Source organism: Mastigoproctus giganteus, chromosome 11, assembly GCF_048544385.1.
Source record: "Mastigoproctus giganteus isolate SK-2022 chromosome 11, ASM4854438v1, whole genome shotgun sequence".
NCBI classification, from domain to species: domain Eukaryota; kingdom Metazoa; phylum Arthropoda; class Arachnida; order Uropygi; family Thelyphonidae; genus Mastigoproctus; species Mastigoproctus giganteus.
The window spans coordinates 144910191-144925031 of NC_143585.1; the positions used below are offsets into that span (position 1 = coordinate 144910191).

Consider the following 14841-nt stretch of genomic DNA (forward strand, 5'->3'; position numbering starts at 1 on the left):
CAACAAGAAGCAAAATTATAAACATTTGGATGAAAATGGCCAAGATTAGACCTGCTTTTGAATGAGTGAAAAACAAATAAAATGCAACAGTGCCTCCACTCATTTGCCGATTCGCTGTTGAACCTGAAACTGAACCGGCCACTAGTGCAACCCAGCAAATCAAGACCATCTCCCAACAGAGAGTAGAACCTTGTTGTCATCAGGTCCAAGGATGTGGTCCTGCTTGACTCCTGTGTGCCGGTTAAAGCAGCTGTAACAACAAAACTCAAGGTACATCTGCAAAACATTAAAAAAAAAAAAAAAGCATAAGAAATACAAGACATCCAGGTATAATCATTGAGACTGCGACCAGGGAGGAAGCCCAATGCATTCTAACGTACCCAGAAGTCTCTAATGTCGGCCTACAGGCTGAAATAGAAAGGACCATTCTGTTCTCTTTGATGTTGACAAGATATCAGATGACCTCTGCAAGGCCACTTTCCCAAACAAGGTTTACCACAAGAAGCAAGACTTAAATACTTGACCAGATTAAAAATAGGCAATATATTAAATTGGATCTTGGAGCTGGCACCCAGAACCTGGAACATTCTGAAAAATGTTCTAGGCCTTGGCTTTTCCACCCCAAGTAGAATCTACTTGGGGTGGAAAAGCCATTGATTTCAGGAACACATCCCAGTCCAGAAATGTTTCAAATGCCTGAGATTTCGGCACACTACTCATACATGCACTCAAACAACTACTATATGTGAGCACTGAGCTCAAAAGGATCACAAATTCAAAGAGTGCCCAAATCATTCCCAGGATCCAGTGTGCTCTAACTGTAAATTGGCCAAGCCAGAGAACACACTCATTTAAAGATCCATCATGTTCTGTGTACCTAAAAGCAAAGCGCTTCATCCAGCAAAAGACCAATTATGGACAGACAGCAGAATCAGAAAATCAACACAATGATTAAATTTTTGCAAATTAATTCCCAACATTCCACAGGTGTAACCAATCAAATCAGGATAATCATGGATGAGCAGGATATTGATGTCCTCTTTTTGCAAGAACCTTACGCTCACTCCTTTGCAACTGAGGGCTATCCTAGAAGCTTCAGGGTGATTGAATGTTCAAATAAATCACCCTGCTCTGCCATTGTTTTTGTCCGAAACTCCCAGATCATGGTCACTAAAATAACTTCCCTATGCTCAAATTTCTACATGGTTTGGCTCACTCCACCTTTTCTCTCTGTATGCAAGGGCAAATGAAGATATCACTGCCACTATCACCATTCAGTACCTTCAGGCAGACATCATGCTCCTCTCACCTGCCAAATTACTTATCTCTATAGATGCCAATTGCCACTCGGCCCTGTGGCACAGTAAAACTCCTGACAGAGCTGGATCCCACTGCAGACAACAGCTTGAAGACTTCCTGCATGCCACCACCCTGGATCTCCTCAGTAAATCTGGCCATCTTCCAACATTTAGTAGTACACTTTGAGAGAGTACTATAAATGTCACACTTGTTTCAAGATCAATCTCACATCACTTTCAATTCTGCCAAGTCCAAGAGGCCTGGACCACCTGTGACCACAGGGCTCTGTTGGTTGAGTCCCAGCTTCCTGATGACAACATTGTCTCTTGCTGCTGCTGCCCTGACCAGCTAAATATTGTGATGAAGACTTGCAAACCATCAAAATGAGGAAAATCCCATCACAGAGCTGTTCTGTGGTGGTGTTCAGAATCAGACCATCTTTGCAGGGCTGTTCACTCTACCCAGAAATACTTCCAGAATGCCAGGACCTCTGTGCCCCAGCCTGAGGTTGATGCCTGCAGAGAAGTATATAGGAAATTGAGAAACTAATACATTAACATTAGAACTAAGAAGACAGAATCTTGGCACACTCCTGTTTCTTATACTGGAAACAGTGACCCATGGGGACTTGTCAACCATGTTGTTACTGACAAGCTCCCAAGAGGAGAAATTGCTCGATTGATGATTACTCCTGCAGGCACTATGACTTGCTCCTGGGATTCCACGGTCAACATCTTGGACAACTTTATCCCTAAGGATGCACAGCCTACTATGAAGCATCAAATAAAAACATACACCCACAATCAGAACTACTGCAACCCACTAATTGAACAACCATTTACCAGAGAAGAGCTCTTCAATGCTTTAGCAAAAATGAAAGACAGGAGGTGCCCTGGGCCTATCTTATTGAGGAAAGCTCCTGAAGAAACTGGCACAGAAATTCACCCAAATACTATGCTCCCCTTGTTCAATGGGTGCCTTACAGAAGGCACATTCCCAGATTCCTGGAAAAATGCAAACATCAAACTGATACTCAAGAACCCTGAGAAACCACCTATCCTAGCTAGATCATATTACCCTGCTTTCTGTCTTTGGACAAGGGGAGGTACCCATAGACTGGAGATGTGCAAATGTGACCCCAATTCACAAAGGAGGATCAAAGGCTGACACAAGTAATTATAGACCTGTGAGTTTAACTTCTGTTCCAGGAAAATTAATGGAGGCACTGGTTAAAGAAGCACTGCAGGATCATCTAGACAAGACTTCAGTTATAACTCAGACACAGCATGGTTTTGTTAAGGGAAAGTCTTGCCTGACCAATTTGATTGGATACTATGATGCAGTCACAAAAGAACTGGATGTAGGGAATAACTCTGATATTGTATATTTGGATCTTAGAAAGGCTTTTGATACTGTTGCACATGGAAGACTGCTACACAAATTGGAGCAGTGTGACATTGGAGGCAAATTGCTGCTATGGATAAAGGGGTGGTTGAGGGGGAGAAGACAGAGAGTGGTAATCAATGGACACTGCTCATCGTGGACTAATGTTATTAGTGGAGTCCCTCAGGGCTCAGTGTTGGGTCCATTATTGTTTTCTGTATTTATAAATGATATTGATGATGGTATATCAAGCTTAATGTCCAAGTTTGCAGACGATACAAAGGTTGGCAGGGTTGTCAAGGACACTACTGACACTATGCTGCTGCAACAGGATCTGGAAAGGTTGAGCAGATGGGCTGAGAGGTGGCAAATGAAGTTTAACATTGACAAATGTAAAGTACTACACATGGGAAACAGCAACCCGAGAGCAACGTATCAACTCTGTGGTACTACACTGACAGTGGTAGAGAATGAAAGGGACTTGGGGGTAGTTGGGCAGGCAGATATGAAGTTCTCTGAGCAGTGCAGACGGGCTGCAAGAGTAGCTCATGGAGTATTGTCAATGATATACAGGAATTTTTCCTGTATATGACCAAACTTTACGCGGCATCGTAAAAAATAAAAGGACATGTTGGATTGGACACGCAAGTAGCGCGTGGTAAGTTTTTTTCAATTTTTATCTATCACCATATTTTTTACGTAGGTTGGCGAACATTTTTCGATATAGTAAGTCCCCGATTTATGTAACTTCAGACTTATGTAAATTTTTTTTCACTCAATTTTTTTTTTTAAGGATTGTAAAATTTAAAACAGTAAAAAAAATGTAATAAGCAATCAATAACAACGATCATAGCACGCACAACTTTCACAAGTGAGATACAGAACAACAAGCTTAAAAATAGGAATGAAGAGAAGATTCTAAAAATTTACTTATGTTTTTTATGATTGAAGATTTCATCGGATGGGAAACATTTCACCATAATAATAATAAACCCACAGAATTCCAGCTATCAGTATTATTGCAAATGCAGTAAGATCAAGTTTACTACCCATTTATAACTGCTTGCAGTAACAGAAAAGCCCAATAACCCAGAAAGTGCAAATTATTTTTATTGTTTGATGGCAGTGACCTCCAGAAATGTGCTTTAGTAAAATGTGAACTCTCATGGGGTGATAATAGTGAGTTTTTGCCTTAACCTTGTGAAGTTCTTTACAGAAAATTTCATCTTGACCATTATCAGGAGCCGACTAAGAGAATAAGTGAGAGCGGTACTAGTAAATCTATCAAGAAAAGGAAAGTGATTGAGTTGGATCAGAAAATTAAAATAATAAGGATGTATGAAAATGGCCAAACATTAACAAGTATCACATGGAATTCAGATTTGTCAGTGTCAATGGTGAACGCAATAATAAAGGGCAAAGACAGAATACGAGAAGCAGTGAGGGGATCGGCACCAATGAAGTCAACTATATTAACCAAGGCTACGAAATACATTCAGTTTTTACAGTATAATAACATCCGTTTTTTTCTTCCTTTTGTTTTCTTATGTGCCACTCCAGCTACTTCATCGCTTTGCCCGGATAGTTTTTAATTGAACTAATTAAAAATACAGTATATAACTATTTTTCTTCCTTCTTCCAAGGACATTGTGGTTTTTGTAATTTTGGCATATTGCGGATATAGTAGCAATATTTTATTAATCATTCCCGAGTTACGTAAAAAGTTCTGGAACATATCTCTTACGTATGTCGGAGACTTACTGTAGTTTTGGATTAACCGGGAAATTGATTATCCGGGATTTTCTTTTTACTATCTATCCCGGAAAATCAAGAGTCTACTGTATATACAAAATAATAATGCTTATAAAAAAACTATTTACAGTATTTGTATTTCCATTTCTTAATCAGTTGAATGAAATATATTACAAGTAAATTAAAAATAAAATTTACTATAAAACCTATCTATCTATCTAAACAAAAAATATTAAAACCAATGAAATGCATATAATGAAGAGCTACAGCAGTTTGCCTGAAGGCATTGAACAGCACATTGCACTGTCAAAGGCATTCATTTACCGTCTCAGATCTTGCAGAGGTATGCTGTTTGTAGATAGAATTCTAGCTCTTCTTTTAAAAGCATTATTTACAAACTGAAAATAATTTATATAAAATTTTATCCAAAAAGAACTCTAGCAAAGAATCATTAAAAACAAAAGTGCTTCTTTCTAATTCATATCTAATGTCCCCGTAATTTGGACAATAGAGGGCAACCTGAAGGCTTGTCGTCCCGCGCTCACCCAAATCAGAGGTGACCAAGCCAAACTGGCTCAGTCTGGACCTCAAGCCATTTCAGTGGGGAGAAAACACACGATTGTACTAAATTGTAGTAGCCAAAGCCACAATTTAAAATTTACTGTTGAGATGGAGGGCAAAAACACAAATGTCTCCCTACCCTTCTCAGAACAATTCCATCTGTATTACCAACTGTTCATAAGTTCGTGTATTCTCTGCCTCTCAGCAGTCATCTGATGAGAATTGAGTGCACCCCCCCCCCAACACCGGAGATGACCAGATGCCCAAAATCTCAGTGGAAATGTTTCTTCGCAGACAGTATTTCAACCCTACTATTATTACCAATAGGTCAGCCAGCATTTTGCCCGAAATGACCTGCAAGATGTCAGTAGTCACAGTATGGCAGGCCCTGATTACCCGCAGAAGAACAAATCTCTGAGTAGAAAACAAATGCTTTTTAATTATCACATTTGTAACTTGTTCAAACCAATCCCTAGAGGCATACATCAGAATGGAAACAAAAACACATTCATATAGCATATTTAAAGCTCGGCATATAATAGTTTAACTTCTGATTTCAAATATTTTACGTGTTTCGTCATAAAGAGATGCTCTTCCAAATGCAACCCCAGGTACCTGACACAAGAAACATTCCTCAAAGAGACACCTCCACTTCTAATAATGGGTGGCCTAGTACGACTTAGCCTGCTCCTCAACAACAAAGTAAAAGAGGCATTTATCATTTGTGCGAACTTTCATCTAGGTGGCCATCTGGGCTCCTGCCCATATGGTGCTTATTCTCAGCTTAGCTGTACCTTATTTTGGTTAGTTTCACAAGTTCAATAACAACATAACTAAATGACCATTGGCCTCTCGACAGGGACAGTTACTCCACCCCTCCACCACAAGAGGTAGGTTGCCCTACCTAGGAGACCTTATTCCGATTAATAATCAAACACTCATTGATCAATTAAATTTTATAAACTTAACTAGCAATGAACTGTTTGTGAGAATCTCTTGCTCAAACCCTACTCAAGGGCCCAGCTCAAGCCAGGTAGGAAGAGAGTCTTGCTCTCCTCTGTTTAATTCAAAGCAATTGGCTTCTCCAATCACAACAATATAAGCAATTTAAACAATTTCCAGAAATATTTATACAAACTAACATCAGTGTGTACTCAATACTTCGCATCTCCCAACACAGGAGGGCATCATTACCAGGACCCCCCATACTAGGCAAGGGAATCCCCGATGCATGGCCCAGCATAACGCTATTGGCAGCTTCTGGTCCATCAACTGAGGCAGCCACCCCAGATTGTGCATATCTACACATCTTCGACCTGACTCAATCTAACCAAAGATAGCGGCACCCCTGAGCAACACTGCAGGATGTATGTCTAAAAATAGTCCTCCTTACGATATCAGTAGCCCTTATATAATCTGGACACCTTTTATCAACTGTGGTGTGCCCAGAAGGACACATCCTCCTCCAGCAATTTGCACACCTTGGCGGCTGATCCTTTTTACTACACTCTAAAGGAGTGGCCATGCTCAGCACAATGTCCACAGGTGCCTCCATAGCCAGGTGGGCAGGTGCAGCAGTGCGTAGCACATGCTTCTTGATTAGACCAGGGTTCAAGCCCGTGACCACCAAATATGGAGGATGCGGAAAGGTCAAGAGACCACTGCATATCCCCAGAGCAATATGGCCTTAGTTGCTAATGCTCCTAAAAACCAAACAAAAACAATGTCCACAGATGACATCTGCTGCACAGTGCCTGGCCAAATGGCACCTTATAACATACATCTATAGTGCTGGGGTCATCATCAAGAGATCCCTCACCTGAATCACTTGACACCTCTAGAATGTAATTAAGACCAGAGGAACCTCTGGACTTATTCTTTGTCAATATCTTTACATCTGATTCTGAGTCACCCCGCACTCAGTCGGGTTCCTCTCATAGACCTGATAGAAGTAGCCATTTGTCACAGTTTTACTAATGTCAAACACTACTAATGTCGGGCGTTTCCTAGGAGGCCTCTCGACCTATAGGCCCAGATCTCTCACTTTTTTTTTTTTTAATGAAAACCCCGAATACGAGAGAGAATAGTACCGAACATGGGTTAGAGGTTGAGAAGACAAAAGATGATATTTGTTTACATTAGTCTTGAACTTCTGTAGACTAATTTTCAGGAAATATGCACGAAGGAAGGTTGTTCGTGAAAATGGCAGTTGAATGAATAAACAAAGAAGATGAAAAGTTGGTTCTGTGAGTTTCAAGTTGGACAGTAAATGGATGTTGGCTGGTGGCGGATGTGTTCGGATTGTTTTGAAAGAGAGAGAGAGAGAGAGAGAGAGCGGGAATTATAGAAGTAAATTCAGAAGAACAGAGCCCATGGAAGTATCTGTAGAAAAGACACGCAGCACACACAGTACGTCTATAAGACAGAGAGTGGAGAGACTCTGTTAGAGATGAGTCATTAATTAACCTAACTGCCCTCTTCTGAATGGAATCTCTTCTGAATAGAAGCATGAGGGAGGTTTTGGGGGAACTGCCCCAGTTCCTAAATCCCCCGTACCATGGAATATTGTGGAAACAATATTCCATGGTACAGGGGATTTGCGATTTGTATAGAGTGAACAGCTGTTTGGAAGAAAAGTAACACTGAGAGCGAAAGAGAAAACCAAGTTTTTAGATGCAGAGGAAGCAACATTTGTAATGTGCTTGTGCCAAGAGAGAGATTAGAAGTCAAGGTAGTCCCGAAAAGAGATATGTCATCTTGCCTAGAAATTGGAGTGTCACCAAAGATAAGCATAGGAGCAGAAGAATTCTTTTTGCGAGATATAAGATAGGACTGAGTTTTAGATGGATTGAAATCAACTAAGTTGTCTTTGCCCCAATGCAGAATTACTTGGAGAGCGCCATTTAAGGAATTGGTAGCAGATAATTGAGAAGTTGAAGCTGATTGAGCAGGACGAGGTTTCTCAAATGGAAAATGGAGTGCAATGTGCTATCATCAGCAAAACTAAAGGATTTCTGGTCAATTGAAGAAGGTCATTAATATACAAGAGAAAAAGAGTGGGGGAAAGAACTGAACTTTGGGGGACACCAGCATTAGTGCAGAAGTTAGAAGACAGAGAGCCATCTACACTCACCATCAGTGAGCAGTCAGAGAGAAAGCTGGATAACCAATTACAAAAAACATTTGACATACCATAAGATGGAAGCTTGTTTAGAAGACTTTTATGCCAAACGCGAATGAAAGCCTTTGAGATGTCAAGTGCAACTGCTTATGTTTCACTGAAATTTTCCATTGAATTTGCTCATAAGTGGGTAACATAAGCCACAATATTACAAGTGGATTGACACTGACGGAATCCATACTGGCGATCGGTGATCAGATGGAAGGTTTCTAGATAATTTCAGAGTTGGTGGTTAATTGATTGTTTCATTATTTTAGAAAGAGTAGAAGTAATTGCAATTGGACGATAATTGGATGGGAGGGATTTGTCATCCTTTTTTAGGAACTGGCCAGATATGAGCAAATTTCCAAGCAGAAGGAAAAACACCTTTGGAATATGAAAGTGAAACAGGCAGCAAAGAACAGGAGTAAGTTAAAGAACACGGGTTTTGAGAACAAGTGGAGAAATACCATCAGGACCTGGAGCTTTCTTAGCATCAAGATTCATCAAATCTTTCTGACATCCTTTTGACAAAACACCACAGGAGGCATTGAATGGAGCATGCTAGGAATGGTGGGAGGTGTTTTACCAAGATCATTAATACATGGGTTGGAAGAAAAATGGGATATTAGCAGGTCAGATTTATCCTTGGCTGAAGTGACAATAGAACCATCTTGTTTTGACAGAGGTGGGAGCAGAGATGAGCAAAAGTTGCTGCCAATAGCTTTGGCAAGAAGAATGCTTGCCTACCGTTAGGGCAAGAAGCAAGTTTTCTACTCTGTCTGTTCAAAATCTAGTTTGGACTGATTAATAACTGCTTTACAATTGTTGCAAGCTTTGGTGTAAGCAGAAAATGTAACTGAAGAAACAAGCCAATTGCCATATGCAACATTCTTCCCTTGAACAGCCTTAGCACTTTTATTGGAAAGCCAAGGTTTTGATAAAGGACGAGATTTTAAAGTGGCATGTGGAATAAAAGATTCCATTCCTACAAAAATAATTTCACTGACACGATTTAAGCAGACGTTGACATCAGAAGTTTTGAAACAGTAATCCGACCAAGGAAAAGAAATCTCGCAGGTCATCCCATTTTGCATTCTTGTAATGCCAAAAAACACGAGGTTGGGAATAGCCATGAGATAAAAGCTCCATTGGAGAAGAGACAATCACCAAGTTGTGATCCGAGGTGCCTAAAGGACAACTCACTTCGACCATGTACTTAGAAGTGTGAAAAAGATCAAACATGTTGGCTGTATGGTTTGGATTATCCAGTAATCTGGTAGGTAAATGAACAATCTGTGCGAGGTCATTAGTAATAATTGCAAAAGCCTTAGCATCTCAACCAGCTGAGTCTGTGTGACTAAAAAACGGAACCCAGCTGGAGCTGTGAACAGTAAAATCACTAAGGGAAATTACCTCACTGTTAGGAAAGTCAAGTTGTAAAGAGAGGAAGTCAAAGAGTCCCATGTGATTAGTGGAGTTGAGAGAACAGTAGAGACAACAGATGAATTTAGCATTAGCATTAGTAGAGGCATACGATGCAAGAAAGCAAGCTTATGCAGCATCAGCCAAAGCACAAAAAAAACTCACTCCCATTTCACCCTTCCATTCGTTCCAAATACCTGTCCAGCTCAGGCTTAAATTTATTTAAGCTATCAAACTTTCACAATAAAAAATGGAAGTCTGTTCCACCAATCAACTACCTGCTGACTAAAGGCAAATTTCCGCACATCTATCCTACAACTGTCTTTCCTCAGTTTGAATGTATGCCCTCTCAGGTGATTATTCTGAGCAAGAGGCAGTTTCCCATCAGCATTGAGCATGCTCAAACCATTTAAGGCTTTATACACCTCAATCGGATCACCTCGCAGGTGTCTAGTCTCCAGACACTAATTTGCAAAATTTAAGCCTTTCTTCATAAGAGCAACCCTTTGTTCCATTCACTAATCTTTTTGAAGTTCTCTGTACTAGTTCCAATAGCTCTATATCCTTCCTAAAATGAGGCCTCCAGACCTGTATACAGTACTCAAGGTGTAGCCTGACCATTACCTTATACAAGGGGATAATCACCTCCTTATCCCTGCTAGAAAAATTCCTGTATATCAATTACAAGACACCACAAGCTACTCTTGCAAACCATCTGCATTGCTCAGAAAACTTCATATCTGCCTTCACAATTACCTCAAAGTCCTTTTCATTCTCTACCACTGTCAGTGTAGTACCACACAGTTGATACACTACTCTAGGGTTACTACTTCCCATATGCCGACCGGGTAAAGTGCCTGCCTGGTAACCCAAAGGTTGTGGGTTCGATTCCCGCCTCGGGCTTGGATCAGAGTACTGCAAAAACTTTGGGAGGTGCATTATGGCCACAGAAGCCTATGCGCCAACAACTATCAAAAAAAAAACTTCCCATATATAATACTTTACATGTGTCAATGTTAAACTTCTTTTGCCAACTCTTGTCCCATCTGCTCAACTTTTCTAGATCCTGTTGTAACAGCGTAGTGTCATTAACAACCCTGACAACCTTTGTATCGTCTACAAACTTGGACATTAAGCCTGATATACTATCATCAATATCATTTATAAATACAGAAAACAACAATGGGCCCAACACTAAACCCTGAGGGACTCCACTAATAACATTAGTCCACGGAGAGCAGTGTCCATTGATTACCACTCTCTGTGTTCTCCCTCTCAACCATCCCTTTATCCATAGCAGCAATTTGCCTCTAATGCCACACTGCTCCAATTTGTGCAGCAGTCTTCCATGTGCAACAGTATCAAAAGCCTTTCTAAGATCCAAATATATGATATCAAAGTTATTCCTTGCATCCAGTTCCTTTGTGACCACATCATAGTATCCAATCATATTGGTCAGAGAAGACTTCCCCTTAACAAAACCGAGCTATAACTGAAGTCTTGTCTAGATGATCCTGCAGTGCTTCTTTAAGCAATGCCTCCATTAAAATCCCTGGAACAGAAGTTAAACTAACAGGTCTATAATTACTTGTGTTGCCCTTTGATCCCCCTTTTTGACTTGGGGTCACATTTTCACACCTCCAGTCCATCTCCCCTGATTCCAAGGAAGCTCTCATAATTATGGCTAAGGGTTTGCTTCCTTTCTTTTCTGCCTCCTTTAATATAACTGGATAGATCCAATCCACCCCTGGTGCCTTTTTTATGTTTATTTTCAATAATTTCTCCTCCACTTTCCTTTGTTATTACAAAATCATCTAGCTCACTGCCAGAGTTTAATCACCTTTGGCATTCCCCTCTTTAAATGACTCCTCATGTGTGAATGTAGATGCAAAATACTCATTTAGTTTGTTAGCCACCTGAGCAACAGTTGAACCCTCAATATCCAGTGGACCAATCTGATTCATCCCTTTCCTTCTAGGGTTTACATAGGTAAAGAACTCGTTGCTGTTTTTCTTTGCATCCTTTGCCAAAGATTTCTCATAATCTGCCTTTGCCTGCCTAATCTCCTTTGTGACTTGGTTACAGACCAGCTTATATCTGTCATAGGCTTCCATGTGACCCATTAATTTATATGTATCCCATGCATTTTTCTTCTCTGACACATGTCTCATTAGTTCATCTGACATCCATTTAGGCCTAAACCTTGAACCAATATTTCTTAGTTGGTATGTAAAGCCTAGTATCTTCCAAGATTAATTCTTGAATGCCTCCCATTTTGAATTTGCTGTTGGTTAAATGAACAGCATTTGACAGAATGAGGTAGAGAGATTTTAAGCCAGAGAAGATTGAAAAGTGGAGATTCCAAATTGCCAAGTCTCTGAGGGAATATCGGAGTGGACATATGCACAAGTACCACCTTTGAGACAAAAATAATCATACAGTGAATAATTTGGGCAACTGAGATGAGCAGTGGTTGAATCAACTGATAACTGAGATTCTGTCAGAAAAAGTACATGGGGTTTGGCAGACTGTAAGTGGAAATGGACATCATTGAGATTAGAACTGAGACCACGTTTGTAAAATGAACTAGGAAGAGTTTGGGAGGTTTAGATCTTTTCGTAGATAAGTTTGCTCTATTGGTTTGACAATTCCTGGTGTATTCAATAGTACAAAAAAGTTGGTGGCGGGCAAGACATGCTATATGAAGTAATGAAATTTTTGGATATGGCATACATACATATGGTAAGAATATACCGAGATCCTTGACATAACGTGAACTCGACAATGCCCTCCAGATCATCTAGTGCTGATCCAGAAGCCTTCTAGAGAGTTACCAATAGGTTCGGTCCAATGTACTAACTAGTGGCCGGCCTGCGAACACCATTTTAGAGCTGTACCCTTGAAATGTAAGGAAGTTTGGATCTCGCCATGGCAACTATAACAAGTGGTTAAAATCGTAATCACAAAACTAATTCTTGACAATAGTATTATGACACTGACATGAATGCACACAAGCAGCAACCCACCAACACACACAACACTCGATCTACAGCAAGCTGTCCGCAGCCATTCTTGGATGAGGCACAACCTAAAATCTGATCGTTCCTGTTCAGTTCAGAAAACATCCCCACACAACCCAGCAACCAACTCTAATTACCAAAGTTGGTCCTTCTTTGAAGGATATCCACCGCTCTACAGTGATCAGGGCAGATATTATCGGCCAGTGAGTGTGCAGAAGAGGACTCTCTGTGCCAGCAATTGATGCACTTAGGTGCATAAGACCTCTTTGTACAATTCTTATAAGTGTAGCTCACCCGGCACAATGGCCACAAAATACGCACACATTAAAATACTTAGCGGCATGTCAAAGGGGGACACAAATAATTATAGACCTGTTAGTTTAACTTCTGTTCTGGGAAAAATAATGGAGTCAATTCTTAAAGAAGTGATGCAAGATCACCTAGACAAGACCAGTAATATTTCAGACACAGCATGGGTTTGTTAAGGGGAGATCTTGTCTGACCAATTTGATTGGATACTACAATATGGTCACAAAGGAACTGGATGCGCACACATAATACGCACACATTAAAATACTTAGCGGCATGTCAAAGGGGGACACAAATAATTATAGACCTGTTAGTTTAACTTCTGTTCTGGGAAAAATAATGGAGTCAATTCTTAAAGAAGTGATGCAAGATCACCTAGACAAGACCAGTAATATTTCAGACACAGCATGGGTTTGTTAAGGGGAGATCTTGTCTGACCAATTTGATTGGATACTACAATATGGTCACAAAGGAACTGGATGCAAAAAATAATTTTGATATCATATATTTGGATCTTAGAAAGGCTTTTGATACTGTTGCACTTTAAAGACTGCTGTACAAATTTGAGTGGCATGGCATTAAGGGCAAGTTGCCGCAATGGATAGGGGGATTGTTGAGTGGTAGATATCAGAGAGTGGTAATAAATGGACACTGCTCTACATGGATTAATGTTATTAGTGGAATCCCCCAAGGTTTGCTGCTGGGCCCACTGTTTTGTGTATTTATTAATGATATCGACGATGGTATATCAGGCTTAATGTCCAAGTTTTCAGATGATACAAAGCTTGGCAGGGCTTGTTAATGATAGTAAAGCCAGTATGCTACTGCAACAGGATCCAGAAAAGTTAGGTAGATGGGCTGAGAAGTGGAAACTGAAGTTTAACATTGACAAATGCAAAGTACTGCATATGAATAGCAGTAACACAGTTGGTATGTTTCTCTTGGGTTACTGCTATTCATTCTGATTGCTTATTTTTGATGGATGACCATAGTGGGGATTCTGAGTACAGGGAGGTGGAGAATGAAATAGACCTGGGGATAATTGTGCAGTCAGATATGAAGTGCTCTGTGCAGTGCAGATGGGCTGCCAGGGCAGGTAATGGAGTTTTGTCAGAAGACAAGGAGGTGATTATATCTTTGTATAAGGCAATGGTCACACCTTGAATACTGCGTACAGGTCTAGAGGCTTCATTTTAGGAAGGATATAGAGTTGGTGAGAGGAACAAAGGGGTTCTCTTATCAGGACAGGCTTGAATTCTGTAAGTTGCAGCATCGGGAGACCAGGCACCTGTGAGGTGATCTGATTGAGGTGTACAAAGCCTTGAACAGTTTGATCAGGCTCAGTGTTGATGGGATACTTCCGCTTGCTCAGATTAAGAACCTGTGGGGACATAGATTCAAATTGAGGAAAGACAGTTGTATAATAGATGGGAGAAAGTTTGCTTTAGCCAGCAGGTAGTTCATTGCTGGAACAGACTTCCATCTGTTGTGGAAGTTGATAGCTTAAATAAATTTAAAGCTGAACTAGACAAACATTTGAACTGACCAGATGGGCGAAATGGGAAGGCTTTTTTCTTTTTGACTGATGTTCTATAAGCTTGCTTTCTTGCATCATATGCCTGAACTAATGCTAATGCTGTCTTCTGAGAAGAGTAGGGAAATCGATGGGTCTAGAAATGTTAAGCCCAGCGTTAATAATACAGTAATATTCAGGGCTGGTAATGATGCCAAGTTTAGCACTAGTCAAGAGGTTAATGATGCAGTGGTTAATTCTGTAAAAAAGGAATTCAGAGATATAAAAGTACGGAATTTGCGAAAGATTAGAAATAAGGGTGTCCTCCTTGAAACAGAAAAAATTGAAGAACTTGATAGGATAGTCAGTTCTGAGGGGGTGTCAGGACAGGGAATTAAATCTGATAGGGTTAGATTAGC

General features: G+C 40.3%; 1 protein-coding gene across 3 annotated transcripts in view; it reads left to right on the forward strand.

The window, feature by feature from the left end:
• The window catches only part of LOC150078496 (leucine-rich repeat protein soc-2 homolog), a 487454-nt gene that overhangs the window by 237060 nt on the left and 235553 nt on the right, over positions 1-14841 (forward strand). The gene's annotated exons all lie outside the window — the stretch shown is intronic.